At 49.7% G+C, this 13,216-nt stretch overlaps 2 long non-coding RNA genes across 5 annotated transcripts in view; one reads left to right on the top strand and one right to left on the bottom strand.

The window, feature by feature from the left end:
* Positions 1–12,212, bottom strand: part of LOC111181904 (uncharacterized) — a 24,857-nt gene extending 12,645 nt beyond the window's left edge. For 2 of the 4 annotated variants that reach the window (XR_016387743.1, XR_016387742.1), the window contains exon 1: positions 2,521–12,212. This is a non-coding gene — a long non-coding RNA (uncharacterized LOC111181904). The remainder of the gene's footprint in view (positions 1–2,520) is intronic. The other 2 variants (XR_016387745.1, XR_016387744.1) reach the window with 2 other exon arrangements.
* The window catches only part of LOC111181903 (uncharacterized), a 57,513-nt gene extending 45,168 nt beyond the window's left edge, over positions 1–12,345 (top strand). The window contains exons 4-7 of the long non-coding RNA XR_002646624.3: positions 1–6,788; positions 7,950–9,031; positions 11,012–11,277; positions 11,748–12,345. The exon at positions 1–6,788 is cut by the window's left edge and continues 1,834 nt beyond it. This is a non-coding gene — a long non-coding RNA (uncharacterized LOC111181903). The remainder of the gene's footprint in view (positions 6,789–7,949; positions 9,032–11,011; positions 11,278–11,747) is intronic.
* The last annotated feature ends 871 nt before the right edge of the window (positions 12,346–13,216 follow it).

Below are 13,216 nucleotides of genomic sequence, written 5' to 3' on the forward strand. Positions count from 1 at the left end.
TGTGAGGGCCAGGCTAGGGGAGCAGCTGGCCTGTCCTGGGCGCTCTCTGATGTCTCACAGTGAGCTGTGGGTTTTTTTTTTTTTTTATTGGAGTGTAGTTGATTTACAATGTTGTGTTACTTTCTGCTGTACAGCAAAGTGAATCAGTTATACATATACATATATCCACTCTGTTTTAGATTCTTTTCCCATATAGGTAATTACAGAGTATTGAGTAGAGCTCCCTGTGCTATACAGTAGGTCCCTGTTGGTTATCTATTTTATATATAGTGGTGTGTATGAGCCATGGGTTTGAAGTGAAAACTGTCACAGAAACGTGGGTATCCCTTTGTTATGGGCTGAATTGTATACCGAATCCTCCCAATTCATATGTTGAAGTCCTAGCCTCCAGCAACTCAGAATGTGACTCTATTTGCAGATAGGGTCTTTAAAGAGGTAATTACATTAAAATGAGGTTGACAGCCAGCTGGGAATGCTGCTTTCAGGGTCTCGGAGCTGAAGTTTCTGTACAAGCCCAGCGGAAGGCTCGTCCAGCACGCTCCAGGGCTGCCCCCCCTGCCAGCTTTCCGCTGGCACCACGTTCACTCAGGAAGGCCCTGGTCTTCTCTGCCCTGTTTGTCCCGGCTGTGACTTTCCTCATGCCACCCCTGGAGGCGGCCCCTGATATGTGTTTGGAGAACACACGCAGGCTTTCGAATTCTCTACCGATGTGGAGTCAACTACCCTCAGCTTTGGGTAAGAAGCCAAGGGGCCAACAGTCAATTCCAATTCCAATTACACTTTGTGAGTAGAGATCATGCAGATGTCAGTGTTGTTTATTCCAAGGAGCCCACGACCGGAGCGCCAGCCCAGCCTGGGCGGCCCCTCCACGGGAAGCCCCGAGTCTGTTTCCAGGCAGGCTTCAAATGAAGCAAGGTCTCCACTAGCTGTGACCACCACTCTGCTGCCCATCACTTCTGAGAAGATTCTGAACTTCTGTCCAGAAGTCTCCATTCTGGAAGACTGCATGTTTGTGGAAGACTAGTGAAACAGGATGTGCTGAGCCAAGGAGAAACAGCAGGGCATTGTACACAGATGAGGAGAGGGACATTTCTTAACCGGGTCCCATTTAATGTGGGCTCAATAAATGTACATTTGAATTGAAAAAAATATTAAGTCGAGGTCATATGGGTGGGCCCTCACCCAATAGGACTGGGGTCTTTATAAGAAGAGGAGATTAGGACACAGACACACAGAGAAGGAAGATCACGTGAAGAAACGGGGAGACGACGGCCATCTACAAGCCACGGAGAGAGGCCTCGGAAGACATCAACCCTGCTGACACCTTGATCTTGGACTTCCAGCCTCCAGAACTGGGAGAAAATAATGTCTGTTATTGAAGCTGCCCAGTCCGTGGACTTTGTTAAGTCATCCTGAGCAAAGTGATACATTCCTCACCCCACCCTGCTGGCCCCTGTGGAGTCCTGTGGATGAGAATGCCTACACTCTCCTGGGGCTGCTCTCTTCTCTCTACTCCCTGCCCTGGAACTTCGTCTCTTGCTCACATGGCTGTGGCAGTCTCCTCCACTCTGCAGCCAGGGTGAATCTTCTAAAGACCAAACTGACCACCTTCGTTCCCAACTTGAAGGCCTCCATGCCTCTCCACTGACCAAAGATAAACCTCAAACTCCTAAACGTGGCACTCTGAGCCCCCCTCCTCCAGAGCTTCATCTGCCCCCATTCCTACTTCCTACTTTGCTACAAATTGTCTACACTCTCCCCTCACCACACATTTTTGGGTCTCTGTGACTTAGTTTGTGTATTAATTTGCTAGAGCTGCTGTAACAAAGTACCACAGGTGGGATGGCTTAAACAACATACATTTATTGTCTCACAGTTCGGGAGACCAGAAGTCCAAGAACAAGGTGTGGGCTGGGTCAGTTCCTTCCAAGGGCTGTGAGGATCTGTTCTAGGCCTCTCTCCTGGGCTTGTAGATGGCCGTCTTCTCCCCGTGTACCTTCCCATGGCATCTCCTGGTGTGACTGTCCCTGGGTCCACATTTTCCCCATATAAGGACACAGGTCATATTGGACTAGAGCCCACACTAATGACCTCATCTTAACTAATTACATCTACAAGGACCCTATTTCCACATATAGGCACATTCTGAGGTGCTGGGGGTTAGGACTGCAACATATAAAATTTTGGGGGACACAGTTCAACCCATTACATGTGGATATGCTGTTGTCTCCATCTGATATGTTCTTCCCCTTGTTTCTTTTTCTGGATAACTCAGTCATCCTGGAAGATGTAGTCCCAGCTGGACCCTGCCCCGCCCCATCCCCTCCCCATCCTCCCCTTACTCCTGACCTGTGCATCCAGGCCCCATTCCCGTGGGCCCCGCCCACCCTGGCCCCGCCTTGACCACGCCCCAGCACCACTCCTCTTGCACCCCTCACCTGGCTGTCCCAGTCTGCACCGAGTGTGGGGTCGCTGCACCCGCCTCACACCCCCTCCCTCACTCTCCCCAACCCCAGGTACCTTGGGTCCCCCTCTGCTTTGTCCTTTAATTCTGCTCATCATCTTCCTTCTCCCTCTGCCGTTGTTTGTTTCCAGAATAAATGAGACTGAAATTACTTTTCAGAACTTTTGGGGGATTCGGGGTGTCCCTTCAGGAAGGCAGGAGATGCCTGGGGGAAGCCTGGCGCTCCTGAGTCGTTGAACGATTCTGGGGTCGAGGAGGCTCCCTGCAGGAGTGCTTCTGCAGCATGCAGTCTGCAAACAAGGATTGTTGATGTGCACGTCGCCGGGCCTGGGGCGGGAAGGGGCGAGCTAGCGGCTCCTGACAAGAAGGAGGAACGTTAGTAACAGCAGCGGCTCACCTCTGGGTAATTTACCAGCCGTGTTCATGCCACCGTCTGAGTTAATCCTTATTAACAAATGAAAGGGACTTCCCTGGTTGTGCAGTGGTTAAGAATCCGCCTGCCAATGCAGGGGACACGGGTTCGAGCTCTGGTCTGGGAAAATCCCACATGCCGTGGAGCAACTAAGCCCGTGCGCCACAACTACTGAGCCTGCGCTCTAGAGCCCGCGAGCCACAACTACTGAAGCCCGCGTGCCTAGAGCCCGTGCTCCACAACAAGAGAGGCCACTGCAATGAGAAGCCCGCACACTGCAACGAAGAGTAGCCCCCGCTCACGGCAACTAGAGAAAGCCCGTGCACAGCAACGAAGACCCAACGCAGCCATAAATAAATAAATAAATGAAACAAAACAACAAAAAACAAATGAAAGGCAAAAAATTCATGCTGGCATTGTTTCTATCCCCATTTTAAAGACTGGGAAACTGAGATCTGCCTCTTTGGAACAAGGAGATGTGACAGGAAAACGGGGAGGAAACCTTGAGCTCGGACAGGGAGTTGGGGTCCTGTTCTGAAACCACAGGAAGGGGAGCCACAGAGGGAAAGGTGGCTGAGAGCCAGCACAGCTGTCTCTGTGCTTAGCATCTAGGCCAAGCTCAGCACCTTGGCTGCGCGAGCCCAGGACCAGCTGCAGGCCTGCATGGGGCCCACCAGACCCCCACGTGGTGAGAGAAGCTTCCTTCTACCCCAAACCCTGGGCTGAACTGACCAAAAAAAGGACCTCCCACGTTCTCCAGGTTTTCTTTATTTGAAAAGCCGTGTTCAATAACCCCATCAAAGATGCCAACTGACCAGACCCAGAGAGTGGCTGTCTCAAGGAAACAGTAAACTAGATGAAAGATGACTTTCTCCTCCTTGGTTGACATGCTTTATGTGTGATCGCTCCTATGACAACAGAAGGTATATAAAAAGGCTCAGTTACGGTTTCTTGGAAATAATAAAATAACTTGGAGGGACTGGTATGCCAAGGAGCCTGCAGATGAATGTCTGGCTGTAAAAGAGGACTAGCCTCATGTTTTGTCAAGTTGCAGCTCAGCTGCCTGGCGGGTGAGGAACGGAAAGAGGGATTATTTTGAGAATGGTTTAGGATGCATCCAGAAGGGTCCAGTTCATTGTATGATCAACATTCAGACTTGAATGAAGGGAGCGAGCATTACAGTTTTCTCGCTTTGAATATCCTTTTGGGAGATAGCAGTTTTAGGACTGAGTATAAAATCTAATAATTATCAGCTACTCCTGTATAGAGAAGAAATCCATGTTCAGACTCTATAGCATGTTGTGCCACCTGGAGGTGAGGGGTCATTACCTCCACATTACAAATGGGGAAACTGAGGCTCTGCAGGCACAGGGACTGTTCAAGGCCTCAGAATAAACAAGAAACAGAACTGGGAATCAACCTAAGAATCGGCTAACTTCCAAGCCTCTGCCCTGTGGTCACACGGTAATATAATGATTTAAAACGGACTGTTCTCTTCCAATTGTACTTTAAAAATATGTAATAGGAAAGCTCCTTTAAGAAGACTTGGAAATAAAAGCTTCTGTTACCAAAATAAAATCCATTTTAAAAAAGCCACTCATTAGAACATAATGGGATATATTCATTAAAATTATTGGCTCAACATTAGCTTTCTCTGCCCTTGTTAATTTTAAATATTTTAAAATATGTGGCAAGACAGACCTGAAATTATTCGTTTAATTTATTATGGTAACATCTTAGTGTTTAATGTATTTCCAACACCTTTGTAAAGCAATATCTCACTTTGGTGTCTTTTTTCCCCTTCTTTTTCTTTTCTATCTAAAATAAGAGTTGGCTTAAAAGACATGGAAATGCAGGGCCAGTGTGGAGGTGGGACTCTCCCTTCTAGGAATGTTTTATTCCAGTTCCTTGAGTTAATTTTTTTTCCCCAATTTTATTTGGGTATAATTGAAGTATGTGAAACCCTACATAAAGTGTACCATTTGATCCATTTTGACATATATATTTATATATCCATCACTATACTCAAGATAAACATTTCCATCATGCTCCCTCCCAAGTTTCCTCATGCTCCTTTGTAATTCATCCTTCCCCTTCCTATCCCCAGGCAACCACTGATCAATCTTTTGATTACTCTACATTTTTTAAGAATTTTATATAAAGAAGACTTGGAAATAAAAGCTTCTGTTACCAAAATAAAATCCATTTTAAAAAAGCCACAGAACTGTTATACAGTATGAAGTCATGAAGTTATACAGTATGAATTTTTTTTTTTCGCTCCGTTTAGTGATTTGAGAGTCATTCACACTGTTATATATCAACAGTTTGTTCCTTTTTCTTGCTGAGTAGTATTCCACTGAATGGATATACCACAATTTCTTTATCCATTCACTCATTGATGGACATTTTGATTGTTTCCAGCTTTGGCTATTTTGAACCAAGCTGCTATAGACAGGTGTATGAGACTTTGTGTGGACACAAGATTTCATTTCTCTTGGGTAAACATCTAAGAGTGAAAAGACTGGGTTATATGGCAAGTGTATCCTTAACTTTCTAAGGAAACTGTCAGACTGAAATCCAAGGTGGGTGTACATTGTACATTCCCGTCAGCCAGGAATGAGAGTTCCCGTTGATCGACATACCTGTCAATTCTGGCATTGATTTTTTTTTTAACATCTTTATTGGAGTATAATTGCTTTACAATGTTGTGTTAGTTTCTGCTGTATAACAAAGTGAATCAGCTATATGTATACATATATCCCCATATCCCCTCCCTCTTGCATTTCCCTCCTACACTCCCTATCCCACCCCTCTCGGTGGTCACAAAGCACCGAGCTGATCTCCCTGTGCTATGAGGCTGCTTCCCACTAGCTATCTATTTTACATTTGGTAGTGTGTATATATCAATGAATTCTGGCATTGATTTTAACGTATAGTTTTGGACTGTGCCAGGGAATAAACTATTGGCTTATTTAATGATTGTCTATCTCTAAGTCCCATCAATGTTACCTTCTAAATATCTCTCCTTGCTCACTGCTCCTGCCTTATTAACTCTCTCCTAAATGGCCTTCCCAAGGGTACTTTCTCCCCTTCAACCCAGGCTCCATGTGCCAACCAGTGGGGTCTCTTCACAATGCAAAACTGGAGGCGCCTTTACCCTGTTTAAGACCATGTCACAGTTTCCAAGTAGTGAGAATACATCTCTCCCAGAATACAACTATAACCCTGTAAGATCTGCCCTGATGGCCTAATCCCATGCCCCAATTCCCAGAATCCAGTCTTTCTTCTATTCTTTTAGTGGTTAGATTCAGCCAGAAAACATGCTTTGTTTGGTTCCTACCTGATGTACGCACATTGTTTTATGATTTTTTTTAAAATTTGGAATAATTTGTCAACATTAAACGCATAAAAATCCATAAAAACATTAGTGGGTGGGCATTCCTCCTGCGACAGATGTGAGCCAGAGCTGATGGCCGCTCCTTTAAGACAGGGCAGGTACCTGCCCACGCCTCACCATGTGCCCCCGCCCCCTTTCCGTGCACCTGCTCATCTCCACTCACCTTTGCTAAATTCACACCTGTTCCTCTTTCAGATCTGACCTGAGAAGGGGAAGACTCTGAATCTCCCATCCTGCCGCCTCCAGCACAGGGAACCCACACAGGCAGGGAGGTCTCCATATAGCGTGTGTACCACGGGCCACGCCTCCTCTCCTTCCGGCCCTTGACTTCATGAAATTGGTCTGCTGACCGCTCAAGACTCCTAGGATGTGAACACAAAGCCGCTTCAGTCTCTTGGGAGGCAGGGTAGGGGACTGAGGCCATTACAGCAGCTCTGCAAACAGGAGGAGAGTTAATATGATGCATGAAATAGGATTTTCAAGTCTGCAGCAAGATACAGATTAGGTCAAGAGAGGTAAGAATTCTGGAAATACTTTAGCTCCTCCTTTAGTAGATCTAGAAGCAGGCCTGGTGGTCTGAATCAGGAAAATCTGCCCCTTCAAGCCCAGTGGCTTTTGCAGGAAGTGGGGCGTGGGCACAGGGAGCTGAGCTGTGTCATTCATACACGCCTCTCCTGGTACTGGAGGTGCACATGGGTGGGAGCATTACACAGGGGCTTCTGTTTCACTTTCTTTTCAGGATCTGGGAAGGGGGGAGGTGGCCTCCCAGGCGGCCCTGCCCCAGCTGGTAGGAAGAGGGAAAGCCCTGAGTCCCCCTCCTCCAAGTGCCCCTGTTATGTGACGTGGGTGGAACCAGAAATACACTCCCTTGAGAAGGATGAGGAAGCTGGACTTCTGCCTTGACCTGGGGTTGGGACCTGTGGGCAGGGATACGTGGGCTGCAGGCCTGACCTCCTGGGCCCTGGTCGGGGATGGGGCACAGCACCCCTCCCAGAGGCGAGAAAGGTCAGGGTCGACTGCAGCTCTGACCAGGCCCCAGGAGAACAGACCTCCTTCACCCCTTCACCCAGCGATGGACCCTCACAAGTGGCAGGTCTGCACACAGACCCTGGGAGCAGGGCCAGCTTTGTGGGCGTGTGGCCTGTGCAGTCCACAAGGCCTGTGCTCAGAAGGGCATATGCTTGGTTTAATGCTCTGCTGTCACCATCTTGAAATGCATAGCAGTGTTTGAACCAAGTGCCCCACATTTTCCTTTGGCTCTGAGCCCTGAGAATTACGTAACCAGTTCTTCTTAGCAGACACCGGCCACATGTTCATCTGAGGATGCGATAGAGTCCAGGGCCCCTTTCCCCTGGGGCTACAAGGTCATAAAACTACCCACCGTCCACATTAGCCAGATACCACCTTGAAGGGTGAGGGGGACTTCTGGGGACCCGAGGGCAGAGAAACCCTGAAGTGACTACAGAGACTATTTAGATTATGGAAGGATGCCGTGTTTACAAAATTGGACGAAATTTTGTTTTCTTCTTCCCTTCCCCTTCCTCCAGCTACAAGGGGGTCTGGGAGGAAGATCAGATTACCTTATAGAGGAATAAAGAGGCTACACTTTTCACATGTGCATGCAGTGGGAATCTGTGTGATCCTGCTAAAATGATGTATCTCTGCTTTTCATCCAGCAACACCTTCCTCAGGAGACCCAGCGAGGTGAGACAGTCTGGGAGCCAAGCCTATCACAGGGACCCCGCGTGGTGGAGAAAGCCTGCCCACATTCCCCTAGACACCCTCTTGGACTGCCAACCTCTGAATCCCTTCTTAGCCACTTGGCTTACCTTCCCCCAGCTTCAGTCTTATCGTCTGTAAAATGGGATATAATGGTACCTACCTCACCTGGTTGTCACGACAATGAAGTGAGACAATGAACAGAACACACCCAGCCCACAGCCCAGCATGTGGCAGGAACTTGGTGGGTGTTAGTTGGACTGTTTTCCGGGAAAGTCATGTGCTGGATGAACAGATAAGTCCCCCCTCCCCCTTAGACCTGCCTCTCCAACTGGTCACCACTGGCCATGTGTGGCTATTTAATGTTAACTTAAAATTAAATGAGATTAAAAATGCAGTTCTCGATTGCGTGAGCCACATGGCAAGTGCTCAAGAGCCTCGCGTGGCCAGTGGCCACCATACTGGATGGTGCAGATGGAGAATATCATCCTCCATCATCGCAGAATGTTCAACAGGACAGCATTGCCTTAGGTCAGCGAGCAGAGGCAGGTCCCTAAAAGGAACAGAAATAAATAGGGAGGGCAGGTTTTGATGGGGTGAAGTTTGGGGGCATCACTTGGGTGGGAACCAGCTGTGGGGCGACAGGAGGGGATCTGAGAACACACAGCCCTTCCCAGCCCACCTGTGAGAATCCAGGACGCTGGCTTCATCCTCCACCCTCCCCAGACAGTCCACGGATGAGGCAGTCAGTGGAGTCACTTATGAGCCAGGGGACATGTTGGATGCCTTCCCTGGCCCCGGGGAGACCTCGGAGGTGGCGCCTTGAATTTCCTTGGCAGTACAGCGAGAACAGGCAGTCACGCTGAGTCCTCATTTGTCCTCCCTAAGTGCTAAGTGATCCGTGATACACTGAGGCCCCGACTGTTTCTGAAGGGCTCTTTTAAGAGATCGCCAATAAAGTTCTAAAAGGATCGTGCCTGTTTGGGGGAAGATAATGCCAGAGTGGTGCCAGGAGTTTGTCAGAAGAGATTCCAGCCAGGTGAGTATTCAAGGAAGGAGATGAAGTTAGCGCTGGGAGACAATGAATTAGATGGCTGGATGTGTCACTGTGATAATGATGAATAATAAATGACTCAGGAGCTGCTGTAACTCACAGAGCAGGAGAGGAGATTAGGGAGGGAAATTTATGGCCTTATAGTGCGGGGGTGGGGGGTGGGGGGGGAAAGAGAATGCCTCAGACGTGCCCTGGTCTTTTGAAGAGAAACCTTCTCGAAGACATACTCTGAAAAAAAAAGAAAAAAGCCTCTTGTCAAAAGTGTCCAAATTTCCTCGAGACAAAGGATCTCTGGCTGTTACAGACGATCTCTCCATCTAGCCCCATCCTTCTGCGATCCCTCTCCCCGCCTCCCACCAGCTCCTGCCAGCCAGAATTAGGGCAGCAGTGGGGACAGGCCACTGCCCCACCCTTCTCTGCAAATGGGCCATGGCCAGGGTGAGAAGAGCCACCAGCTGGAAAAGGACATTGGGAAATGGGTTTCAAGAGTTTCACAAGTGCAGGGAGGCTGATATTGTTATTAGGGTCCAGGGGTTGCCTTCTTAATATCCATTCAGAGCAACCACTGGAAAGACAGGAGTCAGAAATAAAATGGGCCTCAGGTCTGTGGATCGATGTCGATCTTTAATCATTTATTCATGGTCTTCAGGGGAGCTTCAGCACAGCCTGTGTGGGAAGGCACTGAAGGGGGGACCTGCAACCCCGCCCTCCCTCCCAGGCTCTTCCTGCCAGCTTGCAAATGTGCATAAGCATCTCCCAGCTTACACAACCCTGCCTTGACCTCCCCTCTCCTCCCAGCTCGGCCCTGTTTCTGGGCTCCCTGTCAGAGCACAGACTCTCGGTCAGCTCCCTGCCCTCACTGAATCCATCCCTCTCCGCGCCCGCCGTCTGCTGCCCCCGCCGAAATCACTCACGACAAAGTCACCTCCGAGTGGGTGTCCAGAATGAACGGGCATTTCCGGTCACCTCGCTGTGCTCTTGGCAGCGTCCAGCACGCTTGGCCGTTACCTCCTTTCTGAAAAGCCTTTTCTTTGCTTTATTGGCTTCTGTGACCTCGCTGTCCCGTGGGTCTGTGACCTGTGCCAGGTCTTAAATTATAAAGCTGACTGAGTGACAACAGGGTGAGGATAATGCCATTAAAAGGAAGTTTATTGTTACTCACATTTCCCCTGGAACAGAGGCACACATCCATGCAGGGCCCGGTGGGAAAGCACCAGAGTCAGGAGGCAGAAGCAAGAGGAAGGGGAAAGCACAGGCCACATCCTTTATTGCGATCCTCGGGGGAAAGGCAGGGCCGGGGAACAGCCTAGGATTGGCTAGTTTGAATAATGGTGGCAGGGTCTGAGCTACAGGGTGGTCTCTAGACGTCTGGTGATTTAGGGCAGAGGAAGTACTGGGTTGGTGGGTGAGAGTTAGATAAAGGAGATGGTTGGGGGTCTGGACTTGGGATTGTTAGAAGGTTTGTAATATGATTTTCGCATGCCCGTGAAAGCTAGACCACAGGGGCGGTGTAAACAATTTGACTATTAGTTTGGCCCCATGATTAATAGATGCCAAATAGACACATGCAGAATCTAAGAAAACTCAGGACAGTTTGCGCCAACCTTTTGGCAGCGTTTAACAGGTCTTGGTGGAAGTATATTCATCACAGAAATTGACAGATGCTACACATCAGGGCTCCCCTATACCAGAGAGCCGGTTGTTAAACATTTACCAGCACACCACTGCCATGGTTCATCCGCTCTGTGGCCTAAGCCAACGTGGGAGGAGAGGTTGGGGTATTTATCACCCCGCCACCCCGCCTGGCTGTGCCTCTGGCCTTCTCCTCCTGCCTGGCAGTGCCCCTACAGCTCCCTGCCCTCTGGGCTCCCATCACTTGGTCCCTCTGCCCTGAGCTCGTAACAGCTTCCCACTGTTGCTCGAGCCTGGGTGCCTCACCCCCCACTAACTCAGCCTCCTTGTTAGACTCTCTCAGCCAGGCCATTTGTGCATCGTAATTCTCACCAGGCTCCCAAGTTAACCAGGCTGCCAGATGCAGATTTTGCTGGGCAGAGCGGCCCAGACCCCCTGGGATATACTTCTCAGTGGACTCCAGCCTGAGAGCCAGCTGACAGCATCCGCACTTCCCGCCTGCCTGGAGGCTTTCCTTGAAGCGGCTCACAGCTGGGCATGATCGCCTCCTGAGGGCCACCCTCACCCAGTGACTGCCAGAGCTTCCCCTGTCCTCTCAGGTGGGTGACTCTGGCCTGTGCCACATTCCAGAGAGTTCTTCAGTAGGCCAACCTCCATTGCCCACAGGGGCAACTGGCTTGACAGCAAACACCACAGACTAAGTGGCTTAAGCAACAGAAATTTATGTACTCACAGTTCTGGAGTCTGGGAGTCTGAGATCAAGTTGTCAGCAGGGTTGGTGTCTGGTGAGGCCTCTCTTTCTGGCTTGCAGACAGCTGCCTTCTCACTGTGTCCTCATGTGGCCTCTTCTCTGTGCTAAGGGTGCTGCTGGGAGGGAGAGTTATTGTAAGTGTACTAGGGAAGAACAAATCTGAGTCCACATTGGATCTGTTTCTTTTTACTTTAACCTTTTGCTACCAGTTGCCTATAGCCTGAAATATACATTCTCAAGGTATAGCACTTTTCCATTCATACAGAGACAAAAAGTTGCTGAACAGAGAATAACACTTGTCTTGTTGGGGGTTTACAGGAACACTGTGACCTGACCTCCCTGGACAGCAGCAAGAACAAAGGATTCTGGCACCAAGAAGTGTGCAACGACCAGCCACACCCACTCTCCTTTTAGCATAAAAGAAGCCTGAATTCTAACTTGGGTAAAATGGTTCTTTGGGACACTAGTCCATCATCTTCTTGGTCTGCTGGTTTTCTGTATAAAGTTGCTATTCCTTGCCCCAAAAACTAGTCTCTTGATTTATTGGTCTGTCGTGTGGTGAGCAATGAGCTTGGACTCCATAACATAAAGACACCAGACCTATAAGATTAGGGCCTCACCTTATGACCTCACTTAACATTAATTACCTCCCTAAAGGCCCTGTCTCCAAACACAGTCACATTGGGGGTTAGGGCTTCCACATATGAATTTTGAGGGGGACACAATTCAGTCCAAAACACCTGCCTTGCCTCAGTCCCACCCACTGGGTGGGTGCTTCCTGGGGTCTGGGGTCACCTCATCTCAGGTCTGCTCTAAGACACTACTGTATGTCCCAGTCCTTCTCAGACTGTCCTCTCTAGACCACAGGCTCTCTAACCAAAGATGGCACCACCACTCTTAGTAAAGGTGACAGGCAGGCCAGTGTGGTGAGTCCCAGCTCCCACCAAGGACTCCCAGGCTGGGGGTGGTCTCTGCCCTCCTGGCTCCCAGCCCAGGCTCCGTGCTGCTTTCCTGGCCTCTTTGTTGACCCCATAGGGGATTTGGATGGTTCCAGCTAGCTTGCACCTTCCAGGGGGGTGGGAAGCCATCTTCGGGGCCAGTCATGGGGCTCCTGAATTCCAAATCCCAGATGCAGCCGATGTGGAGGGCCAGGGAGGCCCTTCTGCTGTCCAATCCTGGAGGGCAGAGGTCTGTGCTGGGGCTGGGACAAAGCCTGCCCCGACGACCCCTCTCAGGCTCTGGCCTGGGCCAGCCCTGCCGTGGATGAGAAAGGAGGGTGTCCCCTCCTTCAGGGTTCCGGGATCCTGGAAGGGAGAGAGGCCTCTCAGAGCAGGCAGTGTGGATCATCCATTATTCATGTAGCCCTGGGCTGCCCTCTCTAGAGCAGCTCCACTTGGATGTGAATTCCAGTCTGGTTTCAGAGTAGCAGGGACCCAGTGCTGTGGCTGCTGGCCCTAGAAGGGGAGTAAAATGTTCCTACCTGATCCAAAAGGGCCTGGGTATTTGGATCCTGGAGCCTCAACCTGCAACGCATCTATGGCCTGTTTTAGTTTGGACAGCTACTCACAGAAGACTCCTTTTTGCCATCCATCCTGATAGTTGGGGAGGGAGGCACGTTTCAGTAAGTGCCTGCAAGTCTCTCCCTCTATCCAAAGGCCCCATGGCTTGCCTGGTCCTGGTCACCACTCTGCGTTTGGGTGTTGAAGGCTGAGGTTAAAATGTTAGGCTGGGGCTTCCCTGGTGGTGCAGTGGTTAAGAATCTGCCTGCCAATGCAGGGGACATGGGT

Source organism: Delphinapterus leucas, chromosome 15 (genome assembly GCF_059928025.1).
Source record: "Delphinapterus leucas isolate spDelLeu-1000000601 "Yukka" chromosome 15, BTC_Dleu_Yukka2, whole genome shotgun sequence".
Lineage (NCBI taxonomy): Eukaryota > Metazoa > Chordata > Mammalia > Artiodactyla > Monodontidae > Delphinapterus > Delphinapterus leucas.